The 13,789-nt window shown below is 40.8% G+C and overlaps 1 protein-coding gene across 8 annotated transcripts in view; it reads right to left on the bottom strand.

The window, feature by feature from the left end:
- chl1b (cell adhesion molecule L1-like b) overlaps window positions 1–7,755 on the bottom strand; it is a 43,627-nt gene extending 35,872 nt beyond the window's left edge. For 2 of the 8 annotated variants that reach the window (XR_010093946.2, XM_063474783.2), the window contains exon 1: window positions 7,392–7,755. The gene's annotated coding sequence lies outside the window, so the exon portion shown is untranslated. The remainder of the gene's footprint in view (window positions 1–7,391) is intronic. The other 6 variants (XR_010093947.2, XM_063474777.1, XM_063474778.1 and 3 more) reach the window with 6 other exon arrangements.
- Between the last annotated feature and the right edge of the window lie 6,034 nt (window positions 7,756–13,789).

The raw sequence follows: 13,789 nt of genomic DNA, 5'->3' as shown, positions 1-13,789 counted from the left end.
GAACTCACAGGGTATGGTGCCTATTGGAACTATATGATGCACAGGAGAGAGGGCACCACTCTCTCTCAAGCTCGCCTGATTTACAGACCGTGGGCTGCTCTTAATCCCCGCCTCTTTCAGGAGCAATCACACCAGCCAGAGATTGATGAAGCTGGCAGAAGGTTAAAAGCTGCTCGCTGTGGGAAGGCCAGTATGAACCCTAACCTTCCTCAGCCAAGGCTCAGACGGGACAGAAGCTCCGCTGTGGAGGGGGGGCACATGGAGGGAAATGGGCCAAGTGGAATCTGCCTGTGCAACTTTAAGGCTCTCTCCAAGTGACAGATTCAGTGCACTCTTCGATAGACTTCCACGTTGTCAACAAGACCAAATCAGTTTTGATTACTTATCCATTTAATACAAAGGAACTTGTGATAGCATCATTAATGTCTTGCCATTCCCTTACTTTCTCAAATTATGCCATTGATGTATTAGGGCTAAAAAGGGGGCGGGGGTGTCCTGTTTTCACATTCTCAAAAAAAGGAAACCACTGTGTTTTCATAATAACACAAGTTAATAATCTTTGGGCTTAGTTAATGGAGAACTTAGAGAAATTAACTTGGGCAGTGGAGAGAGAGAATTTTCCACTATCTGTTGACATTACATCGACTACAAGAATAAATCAAAGTATAACTGGAACATTAATCAATTAAAAATAAATCAGCCTTTTTTTATTAGCAAAGAAAAGTGGGGATAAGGCCTGTGACTTCCAAGTGATCTATTAATTATATTTTTGATTTATATTGTGATGTACAAAACAGCAATCAACCATCAACTTGTAAGAGTCTAAAATAAAGTCTACAAATTCCTGAACAACTGTCCACAGCCAAACACTGCGAGTCTAATTGCTGGTGCCTGGGACTGTGCTTTGTCTCTCTGTGCAGTGCTTGGTGGTAATGTTCCAGGTTATAAATTTAGGTTCCTGTCTTTGTAAGCCCCATTTTTAAACAGTCTGATCCACTGAGCATGCAAACCGGGCCATAAATAGCCACAGTAGCTTCATCCGTTTTATCCCAGACACCTTATTTACCTTATTTCTCCCAGACAGTCCTTTACGCTTAAGGTAACCGTGAACCTGAGAGACTCTGCAAAAAGAAAAAGTTTTCTTGGAAAAAGCTCTTGTCTCTCCTTTCTCTTTGACTACCAGAACGTGTGTTCTGTCGGTTGATTAAACCTTTGTTGTTTTGAGGGAAGTGTTCTGTCAGCTCATACTGTGAAAAGAGTAATAGATTTTTTTAGACATGTGCTTTTCTGTTATATGCTCTAATGTGCTGTGTTCTTTCTTTTTTAATGCCACTCAGAATTAAATGTAAGACCAACTTCACAACAACAACAACAACAGAAAACAAAAACTACATCATTTATTCTGTGTTAGGTTCACCCATTTGCATTTGTTGAGCTAGTTGATGCTTGTGTTTTAAAGGTGTTGTCAGTCATTTTTTGCGGTTATTTAATAGAAAAAAATATTCATCTTCCTCACCTCAAGCGTCATCTCCCAGATTAAAGTAAAGGCTCTAACACACATGCATAAATGTGCTTATTTATTCCAAATAATACGGCGGTTATTGTAAGCAGATTAGACATGTGCTAATATTAACATTGTGCCAGCTAATTGTAGGCTTGAGTGTCCTAAAAATCATATTCTCTCTGATAAAAAGTTTGATTACACCGTCACATTGTAATGGAATATACTAACTGACACTATTAAATAAGTGTCAGTACAACAATGTTAGATCAAACACACTTACACTAACGCCAGTTAACAGAAGCAGCGCTTACTGAGAGAAATGTTCCTCAACGACTCACCTCAGTATCGCTTTCATCACACGACAGTGAGCTTCACTGGCTTGTATCAGGCTCCTTTCAAAAGGTTTTACAGCCTTGTCCAGAGTAAATAGGTGTGAACACAAACTGAGGTAACAGCTGACTGCACTCACTACAGATGAACGGCAGCCAGAGTTATTTGTCCTACAGGATTATGCAGTTGACTATTGACATCTAGTGGTGAGATTTTACATACTCTAACAACAGATGTATCCTTGTTCGTGAGCTAATTTAATTTTGCTGATATAGGCTTTCATGTCAAAAATGTGTTCACATGTGGGGACTGCAATATTTTCCACTGTACCCAATTTTACACTTCACACAAAATACAGCATACTTCATAAACACCTTGACTGAACTTGTGCTTCTTCACGTCATTGTGAGTGACACCCACAGCTCGTGTTCTCAGCTAAAATAAATGCACATCACTTTCATCATATTCAAAGATACCAACAGGCTCTTAAGCAGCAGTTTAAGGCTAAGTACCTTCAAGATGCAGAGTGGAGCAGGCAGGGATTTAACTGCTATTTGCCATCATTACTGAAGAAATCATAATGAAAAAAGATTTTAAAATTCTGAATTGCTACGTCTGATAAAATCCCAAAATCCTACTGCCCACGTTTTAGCATTTTTAAGACATTTGAAAGACTGACTTACAAATTAACTGTCAGTTCAAATTAAGGCCTTATTTTTACATGAATAAATTCAGTGCCTTTTAACTTCTTGGCGTTGATTCCAAGAGCTTTACTGCTTTTCTTCACACTCTAGTACTGTTTACTGTATCACTGCGCAGCCTTTTACTTAAGGAAACAATTCTGGCACGCCTTTACAGTACAACTGGCAGGATCTGTCTATCGGTTTCTTGACTCCTATAGTTTAGCCATCTGCTCTAGCTTAACACCCAAACTTTAAGCCATAAACATGTACTAACAGATCATATAAAAGGATCAGACAATGTAAGGAAGTATTTCAAGGAAAAATACCACACTAGCAAGTTGTTTCGGGAGCATTCTTCACACTTGCGAACACGTTGTTTGGTAACAGGGTGGGGTCCAAGCAGGGCCATACAAAGTTCACTACAGTAGGCCCTTGAGCTGGCACCATCTGCTCCTTTCACACACAAAGACAACAGGCAGAGAAGTGTGGGTCTACTGTAGTCTAATGTGCAAGCCTGTAATAGGATTAAGCAGATCCTCGTCTTGTCAGACTGGATTAAAATATCCTGCGTGCTAAAGACCTGCGATGGGAAGACAGCAGCTCCGCACGCCCCTCTCATGGTCTTGATAATGCCTCCACTCTGATTCCCATTTGATCATTCAAGAACAATTAAAACAATGGACCAGCTGATTAACACTAAGCTGCAATTGACTTGCTTTGCTTCTGATGTGTGTAATGAGTTGTTTTTCAGCCATTTTGTTCCTCTTTTCTCCAATCACTTACTTATTTGGCATGCGATTCACACACGCTGCCTGGATCGGGGTGGAAAAATAAAGCTTGTAACTGTTTCTTTTTAATGTCAAAATTAATTTTCCTGTGTTTAGACATTTTGTCTTTCCCATTTACTCCTCTGAATTTAGATAGGATTCTAACCTTTTGGCAATTATAATCCTTATCAGTAGTTTTCTACAAGCTCGACCATGCAATTCATCTGATATTAAAATATTAGAAAAAAGAAAACAGAAACAAGATGATAAATGAGTATAGGAAGCAATAAGCGATAACATGCTTGACTAATTGAGATCTGGCTTTACAGCACTTCAGAAAGCAAGACTGTTCAATTACCACACCATTAATATTTCAAGGATCTCTAGCCTTCGGATGCTGCGAGCACTGGGAGCGCTGTGGTGACAGGATGAGGATGGAAGAGGCTGTGGATGAGAAATGAGAAGAGATCCTCAGGTGTAAAGGAAATAGAGTGGGTGTACTGATGAGCTGAGGGGTTTGTGACCTCTGTGTTGTGTATGAACTAATGAAGAAAGGCTTGGTAACCCTGCATGAACTCTCACTACCTGAGAGAGGCAGATATACTACACACTGCAGTGAATCTGCAACTGCAGCAAGACGATCATGTGACCAGCTGGAAGTATGAGCATGTATGTTGTAGTTCATTAGACAAAAGAGAGAATAAACAACTGAAGAGCTCTTCAATCACTAGAAGTTGTCATCTTGTCAGTAATGTCTCTGCTCTATTCTTTATAAATACAAGCACACAACATCTTTCCCTTCAGCAGTGTGTCTCAGTAAAGTCTGCGTGTAATATTACGAAACAGGACTGAAACATGTACAGACAAACCCTCGTCATATATGGTAGCCACTAACTCTTATTTCTGCTCTGAATTATGAGTTTTAATTATCGTCTGTTGCATAATTCATATGCCTAATGAAAACACTTGGATGGATCGCCAAAGCATGTCACATGACATGGTAATAAATCATCCAGGATGTATGTGCCATGCTTTGAGAGTCCTCACTCTGAACCTGTTAATATGTTTAAAGCTAAAGGAAGGTTTGCACTGCACCTGTCTGCATCACAGCTTACAGCTTTTTTCATTTTCTCTCTGATCTGCTCTCTTTGAAGTCCCACAGGAGTGGCCCTTGCCCAGGACAATAATCACATTAGCGTGTGATCCTCGCTGAGTAGCCCGGCAAAGAGATGAAATTCGCAAGTTGGACTGCGGGCACTGGAGTATTATTTTGTGCTCCACTCCACATTCATTCATGTAGTCTGACTGATGCTGGCAATTTCCCCAGATGAAACTGTGCCACAGCAGGACATGATCGATGGCTCTCATATCCCAAATCCTTACCTCCATCAGACCCTGTGAGCAATTTATTTCTGCCAACAACCAAGAAATTCGGATGTCCCTACAGGTGTTGGGAAACCCTGTTTTTTCCAGAAATATTTTTCGCACTCGGTCCATTTTTAATCCCTTCAGGTGTCTCATACACATGCAGTCCAAGTGATCATTTCAGCCTGTGAAATGAGAGGCTCTCTGCTTGCTGAAATTCCTCATTTGAATTTCCTGTTCCGTGCTAGAGCTGAGCATCTGGACAGTGTTACCCTGGCTAAGCTTTTTGACACATCTGTCGGATGTGTGGCCTCACTCCCTCGCCCCTCTGTCGCTTATTAGGGTCGAACAGAGTTTATCTTGTGACAAATGGAACGGTGAAAACTCCAGTCTAAAGATTTACAGTGTTTAAACACAACAAGGCAAAATCTCAGTGTTTATATTAGCTGCTCTCCAGCTATAACTGCAAATCAAAAAGTAATCTAATCTGTCAGCTATCAACAGCAATTTTCAAACAGCTACATGAGGGACTGGCTAAAACATGTTTCCAGTTGTTAAAAGAAATGCTTCCAGTTTTTTTTAACTCACTGTACAAATTCAACAACCTCAAAACATCTAGACATGAAGGAAGACACAGGAAGCTTCTTCTTTAAACGGAACAGTTCCAAACATTCAGTGCAGTTTCATTACAGCCTGCTTTTGGCACACTTCTTTTAAACCACTTAACCGATGAAATCGAGATGCTTCCAAGAAAGCTATCTTTGAGTAGATGAATGGATGAGCACATAAAACTAATGTGAGGTCTGCAGTGATGCACCTTGAGGTCAGCTGAAAAGTCAACACCTTAATTGCTTCGTGCAAGTTTGATGTAAATACATCTTGGCAAGAAGCAAAGGACAGGAAGAAGAACAAATGTGGATAGAGTCTGGATTTGTTTAGCGAGTTCCTTGGAAATTATCCTGACAGAGTGTACTGCATGCTGCTGCTTTAAATCCATGCATCGGAGAGAAATGTCAAAGAAAAATGGCAATAAAGCCTAATTACGCTATCAGCAGTGCTGTGCAGTGTATGTACCCATACACCTGTTATAAATTCAAGAATGATGTTAATGGCCAATTGGAGTTTATTTCAAAGCCACTGTGAAAACATTAATTATAACAAGTCATAAAACGGCTGCTTAAAAACAGTGATAGATGAGCACTGACAGAACGATCGTCTGTTGTAAATATATTAAGCCGCTACAACTGTGAAAACACCTATATGTATGGGAGAGCCTTCCACCTTAAGAACATGAACTTGTTAGCCACTGTGGTCCTCATGACCACAACAAGGAGTGACAGTTAATTTACTGAAATTAGTCATAAAGCACTGAGACCGGGCCAGGATTCAGTTTAGCGGTGATCCAAATGTACCATCCACGCTGCTCCAAGAGACAAAATAAAGTCCCAGTTCATGCCAAATCATGATGATGTCTCTCTGCCTCTTCTCATCACTGCAGAGTAGATCCAGACTGTCAAAATGCAATCTAGTTTCCAACTGCGAGTCAGACTAAACACACTTAGTGAGGATCTGGAAAGACAGTATGTGTTTGCACACTAATTTGTGTGTGTGTGTGTGTGTGTGTGTGTGTGTGTGTGTGTGTGTGTGTGTGTGTGTGTGTGTGTGTGTGTGTGTGTGTGTGTGTGTGTGAGAGAGAGAGAGAAAGAAAGAGGGAGATGTACTCTTCTAAAGTCAATTTAAGCATCCAAATATTGAGTAAATACGAATATGGTTATTGCTTACATCTTCTATTTAACAGAATCAAATATATCAATATCTTTGCTGTTCCAGTCAGCAGAATAAATCCTGAGCATTCTTCTGTGAACTGTGAACACCGGAAAAACATGAACTTTAAGGAAAGTCATCCTAATCGCCTTGATTCATTCAGCGGGGTAAAATGACTGTTTTGTTCCACATTATTTTTACTTTTTATATGGAGTCTCATAGTCCTATTTTGTTTCTTCATTTAGTCGACATAAGGTCAAGTTAGATTCATAGTAAAAACTACACTGAAACATTGTTACACAATCCTTACAAAGACATAAAGTGCCAAATTCACATATCTAGACAATACTTTTAATTTACACATAATATGTCTCCAATTACTTAAACTATGGGCACTTAGTTCCATAATAAATATGATAATATTTATTAATGTATTAGACATCTGACTAAATGAGACCAGAAGGAACAATTACTCTTTAACATTTCATTTTTCTTGTGACAGTTATTTAGAACAACTTAATTAGTCATGGAGATGATTTGGCATTGGTTTAGTGATTCAAAATGTATGACATAAAAAACAAGGGAAAATCTTTTGAAAGTAAAAGACTGTGACTTATTTTTGCAGGGTTTTTACTATACAAAATATAAAGCACCTTTAGGCGACTGTTTTGTGATTTGGTGCTATATAAATAGAACTGAATTGAAACGAAAAGTAACTGTAATGACTGGTTTTCCTCCACATGATACATCACCTGCTCTTTACCTAAAGTGTATTATATTTAGCAAACGCAAAAAGTCAACCAAAGGCACCAGCGTCTCTTTTATTCTTTAAATATTTTAAAATGTGAAATAAAAAGCAGTTGTTTTTTCTTTATGGCCTTTGCTTTTGTAGAAACCTGCACACTTAAAGGCCAGAATATGAACCCGAATGTGCTGCAACAGCTTTACTGACATCCTTATATTATCTAGGGTACTTACAAGCTTTCACTTGATTTTCAGCACTGGTGCCCATGGGAAGGGTGACAATTCCGTTATAGGTAATAACATTCCCAATAAAAAGAAAGCATGACAGGAAAACTCTGAGTTCGGCAGAAAAAGAAGAACGAAAACACAGAGGGTGCTGAGCCCAGTCCACTGTTGTGTCATAGAAGCCGGTGGTGAACACGCACAGAGCCGCTGCAGTCATACATGTTGCCAAAGCCTCCAGCTTGGCAAATGCACTCATTAAGCCACTGACAATCATTCCCACAAAGCCCGATCTAAAGGCTATTCAGAGGAGAGTGAAGGAATGCAAGTTCCATCTCGCCCCTCCACCTCCCTTCAGCATGAGCAGAGACGTGTGCACCTGAAGGCTCGATGAAATGTGTTAATTTGCAATGGCCAGCTGAAGAAAAAAATATGAACAGTAAGCAGGGTGGGAGCGCCAATCGCCCGCTGTGTGAAAATCTGTTGAGCTTTGCTCTTGCTCCAATCTTCTTCTGTCAGCCAACGACAATCTACTTAATTGTTAATACTGCTGAAGATTGTCGCCCAGCATTAGCCATTGTTGGAGCTTTTAAAGCATGCTCCCATGGCTTATCTCCCCACAGTAAGCAGTGGAAAAGCCACTGATTTCTTTTTTTTAAATTTGTCTTTAATTCAAGTGGACCTGATTGTTTCACACTGGTGAACAGGAACTTCACGACCATACAGATAGACTTGAGTGAAGGGTGGGTGACACGTCTGGGGAAATCATAGTGTGCAGAGAGTGCTGAGACTGTTGATAAGAGTCCTCCACCAAACCATTCTCTCTCTCTCATAACACATGAAGGGGGAAGGGAGGACTCCCAGTCTGGATGATGTATGGTGTGGACCTTAGTCAAAGACTTGGGTTTTAACAGGGAGAAAAGCAGAAAATGAAAAGGGGGAGGAGGGTCATGCTTGAATTATGCTGATGCAGGTCGTAACCACGGTAAAGGCATTGCTGCTTGACAGAACTTGATGGCGCTAATGACAAGGTTGTTATCACTCGGGCCTCACAAATGCTGACAGTAAAAAACTAGTGAGGATTGTATACAAGTATAAGATGGAGCAGATACAGCAGGGGTTTGTGCATGTGTATTACTAGTCCTGTGGCCTGCTTGGACTAAGTTGACCCCCCACCAGGCTTCAAGACCAGGGGATTTTAATGTATCTTATTGGCCTGTTGCAATTAAAAAAAAAAAAAAAAAAAAAAAAAAAAAAAGATGTTTTACACACATGTTAAATGAATGTTATACATAAAGCACAGAAAGAAATGCATGGGTGAATGAGACGTGTTGTATAGAGTGAATGGTAAACAGAACCAGTCCATTTACCATCCACTTACATCCATTAGTTACTGAATATTTTAGTCCAGAGCATTCTTTGGCTACGTTCACACTGCAGGTCTTAATGCTCAATTCCGATTTTTTGATCAAATGCAATTTTTTTGTCTGCTTGTTCACACTGAAAATAAAATGTGACAGCAAACGCGCTCTAGTGTGAACCCTTAAAGCGGCCCGCATGCACAAAAGAAGACGTCACACACAACACGCTCAGTTTAGACCCAGACCAAACAGTATTGTTTGACTGTTTGACCTTAATATAAAGACTTGCTTCGGACTTTATGTTTCCCAATTTTGCTTTAAGTTATTTTGTTATTTACATATGGCCTAATAATTATCCTTATTGCTGTTTCAGAGAGGAGCAGTGCTTCAAAGGATAGTTACAGATTTCTGTCAGAATCTGCAGATTATACAGTACAAATAAAATGTTCACGTTTCTCCAACGTTGTCTTCCCAACAGTTTCATTAACATCTACACTGGATGGCCAGGAAGCGTTCCCGACGTCTTCTCGGGCGCTTCTCCAGCGCTGATAACTGGCGTCTGTCTTGTGTCAGTGATGTAAAAGACGGATTTAATGTGACATGACCATTCAAACAGCAGTCGCTTTCTAAAACATCAGATATGTATCGGATTCAGTACCACATATGAAAGTGACCCAGATCGGATTTGAAAATATCGGATTTGTGCTGTTCACACTGTCATAGCATGATCAGATATGGGTCGCATAGGGTCAAAAAAGTCGGATTTGATGCGCTTTCGCCTGCAGTGTGAACATAGCCTTTGCTGTATGAGAACTATATAGGCAATTAATGGGAAACAAACTCCTCAGTGATTTTTTTTCTCTTCAGGTATTTGAATTATATCAGGTTTACAGTGTTACTTTTATTATGTGTGACATTAAATTGTCTCCCAGTGCTGGTGTTTTCACAACTGTGGAAGGTGGCAGAGGTTTTTTTTGTTTGGTTGGGTTTTTTTGTTTGGTTTTTTTTTTTAAATCTAGTTTGAGGTCTTTATTCAGCAAACTGCTTTTAAAATGCAAACCTGATGAACAAAATGGTGATGCTGGAGCTTGAGATTCAGAACTACCACTTGGCGGGGGGGGGGTTACAGGGGGACACTAGTCTTTTCATAATGAGTGCAGCCAGCCAAAGTCAGTAACTGAGAACACTCACACGCCTTTGCAACGCCAGCGCCAGGCCCTCAGAGCCCCTTAACACTCTTTGAGCTACAACAGGATGGAGCTTCCATTATGGCCACACAAACAGAGGGAAGCCTTATGAACTTTGCACAAATGCTTAGTGCTCCGGGGCTGGGCAGCTCTGGAAGCTGTGTGAGATGGGTAGGTACCGGGGCGAGCTGCCAGTTCCGAAAAGCTTAGTGTTCATGCACTCGGGCCAGACAAACCTGATATTGTCCCGGGCACTGCCCCGGGGAAAGCCTCTTCCCCTTTCTCTCTGCCGCTCCAGCTCATTCACACTTTGAGCTCAGTTGATTCACTGATTTGGACGGAGGCAAGAAGGCAAACATTTATTCACACTGTGAACCAAACCGAGGAGAAAGTGTAAGCACATCAGTCACTCAGTAAACTCTCATAAATATAGCTGGCTTATTTTCTGCCCTCGCCATGCTTCATGGGCCACCTGATGTGTTGCATGTCAGTCGCTCTCACTTCGCAGAGGAGGGACTCATTTAGAAACTGAATTTAAAATTAGATAATCCGCTGTCTTCTAGCAGTTAGTGTTTATCAGTGCTTTAATCTATGACTCATCTCTTATCTGCTTCAAACAGCAATCGCTAAATGCTATCTGACCACTACATGATGGAAGACTACAGCTGTGTCATGTCTCCAGAATTAAAATGCAGCTCTCTTTACATGCTGCCTGATGAGCAAGGTTGAAAGAGAGGAAAGCAGGAACATTTAAAACTAGAACCACATCGCTCCCCCATCGGCTGCTCTGAGAGCAGGAGAAAAATGCAGGTGGTTACACTTACTGTTCATAGCCCTGCTAAAACCTCAAAATGTAGCTATGGGTTTGCAAAGCAGGTGTTTATTGGTACCTAGAAATTACCTTCGAACTGACTGGATATGATAAATGGTGCAGCGCTAAATGGAGTTTTGAAAAAAATGAGTTAAGGCAGAGCCATCAATATCCCTGAAGGACAAGCAGATTGCTGAGAAAGCACGAAGACCGATTTGCACTTTTCTCACCATTTGGCAAATGTGCTTGCGTCACACGGAGCGGGGCTTTTAATTGAACTTTGGGCCCACAGCCCATTTTACCAAAAACTCGTCTGTTAGTCAGTCTGTCAAAAACGGTCAATAAGCCTCTAACCTGGCACTCCCAGATAGACGCAGGCCAGCCTGCCTTTGGCTGATACCAACTTCTGTATTCTCGGCAGATTCTCTGAATCAATGTGACAGCCAGCGCATCTTTTTGTATGGGTTTTCGTATAGGTTGTCATGGCAACGGGTGCCCCTATCTTCATACTGATCACTTATGCATTGAAAGTTTTCCTGGGTTGATGCATTGTGTAGCGGCTTACTGCAGCAGGCTACATGCTTCTGTGCTTATCTCAGGTCACAGTCTGGGAATGGCGTCACAAACAAGTTGTGACTCTATTTGAACTCAGCAAGACGCCGTGCATTATTGCCAGAGATGTGACTGGTACTGTTTACGACCTGTGACTGCAAATGGAAAACAGACAAAATTCCAGCAATGAAATTACCCACATTTATTTATTATTCCCCATTATCTGTGGCACTTTAATAGGCCCCACTCAATTATTTCCAGATCTGTGGTGACAGCTGATTTATTTGGAGCGGTGCACTACAGAGACACTGATCAAGAAATATCTTCTTTTTTTTTTCTTTTTTTTTTTAAATAGCAGAGGTGGGGCCTCACTTATACTGTGACTTTTGTTGTTTTTTTAATTGCACTACATTTTTTATATTGTAATAGCTTAAGAAGTGTCTGCAAGCCAGTGATAAGTGGTTCCAGGTCATTCCAGTTAAGTAAAACAGAAAAGTCATACAGCAGGAGATTTAAGGCAGAGCAGAGAGCAGGCCAGAGAGGACAGGAGAGAGAGGGGCAGTACCAGACTGTTATCCAGCTCTCTCAGCCAGACTGTCGGCCATCAGAGCATCACAGATGGTGCGCTCTGCGATTGTGGCAGTGATCAGGGGATCTCTACTCCTGATTAGCACACCTACTGAACACAATGTGCACAACGTCTGTTCCATCTCTAGCTGCATGAGACAGTAAGGAAGGAAGCACAACAAACAGTGCATAACATAATGTTCAATATTCTTGAACATTATGTTTCAAAAATATCGAACAGTTTCAATTAATTCAAATAATTAATTAAACAGTCATTAGTATTTGCAGAACAACTTCATTCCGGTGAACCCACGCCTTTTGACAGTGCCTGGAAATAACCATAAATATTTATTGGAGTTGCACAGGTAGATTATTATCTACTGTAGCTGTAGTATCAATCCAATATTGGCATTATAGCAAATAAAAACATTCCTGATGCCAGAGGCCAATATTTATGTATTGTGTTATGTCAGTTTTTGATAAGAAAGATTTATTTGATTCACCAGAAGACTGAAAGTAACTATGCAAAGAAAAAATTTGTCTGCTATCAGCCAATGTTGATACCAACAGTGTGTATTTGAAAGTCATAACAATCAACATGTTTAACCAACAATACAGTAGGTAGCCCCAAATTAACTGTTGAGCTTATTATATTGGGGCTGGGTGGTTAATTGCATTTTAATTTCAGTTACAAATTTGGCTTCCAGCAATCATGAAAACAAGATAACAGACATAAAATGATTCATTCTTTTCTGTTGCAAAGCACTTGTTTGGTACGCCCTTCTTTACAGCAGTGCACATTTGCTCCTCCCAAAAAGCCCAAAATATAGTTCAGCTGGAGCCACGATGATGAAAGGAGAACCTTTATTCAACAAGATCTATCTAAAAGAAGTCAAAAGTTTCAATAGGTGACTGAGTGAGAGATCGTTAACAGCTCTGGCTCTGCGCTTGTCTTCAGTGATGTGCAACCAAGGTGTTGGAAACCAAAATGTTTGTTTGCTGTAGGCTCCCCATCGCTTACCCTGCAGATATCATCCAAGTCAAGCTTGCTGCTGTGTGTACCTCTCATTGCTCTGTCTGCACCCGCAGACATCCTGCAGCCGAGGCAGTGAGCAGTTACACGGTGTGACAAGCTTTATGGTGAAAAACACCCAAAAGTCTGGGCCTATCGTCCTACTACATGACCCCATGTCCCTTACATCCAAATCTTTTTTTTATCCACATTTATTTATGGATTTTTTAATAGACCATGAAATTGTCCATCCATCCATCTGTTATTTTAAATAGGCTATATTAAAACGTTGAGGAAATTGCCTGTAAAAAGACACATTTGTAAAGTGAAACCTATAATTGATTCAAGCACAACAAAAGCAGACCGAACTCTGGACAAAAGCAGCCAGTCTCTTCTAGATTCCTATCTTCTCTCCTGTAGACAAGTTCAGATGAAGCGCCCACTTGGAACTCAATTTAATCATGTTTCCCCCCACAGAATCAATAAGCTATTTCCCCAGGTCACATTTAGCAATGGAGAAGGCCTCTGTGCCACAACTATGTAGAGTGTGTACACAGCTGACAGAGAATGCAGCGGCAAACAGAAGCTTGAAAATGAATTCATTAAGATAAACGCGGTGTCTCTCAGTGAAATGTGTAGGCATGGTAACCAGGCTTGGATCTGCTTTGAGATACACCCTGGACATAGAGCCTTCCAAACACTTGAAGGTATCAGCACACACACACACACACACACACCGTGCACAAAATTACACAAGTGCACAGACTAGCCTGAATCAAATCCTCTTCCCAAGAGAGGGTGGATAAGCTGTAATTTAATGGAAAGATCCTGCAGCCAGGAAGTTAAATGAGAAGATGATCATCTCCATCACCAGCAGCCCACCTGTCAGCAGAAACACTCAAAGCACCGGCAATGTCTAC

This window comes from Pelmatolapia mariae, linkage group LG5 (genome assembly GCF_036321145.2).
Source record: "Pelmatolapia mariae isolate MD_Pm_ZW linkage group LG5, Pm_UMD_F_2, whole genome shotgun sequence".
Taxonomy (NCBI): Eukaryota; Metazoa; Chordata; class Actinopteri; order Cichliformes; family Cichlidae; genus Pelmatolapia; species Pelmatolapia mariae.
This window is presented reverse-complemented; position numbering and strand designations above follow the sequence as displayed.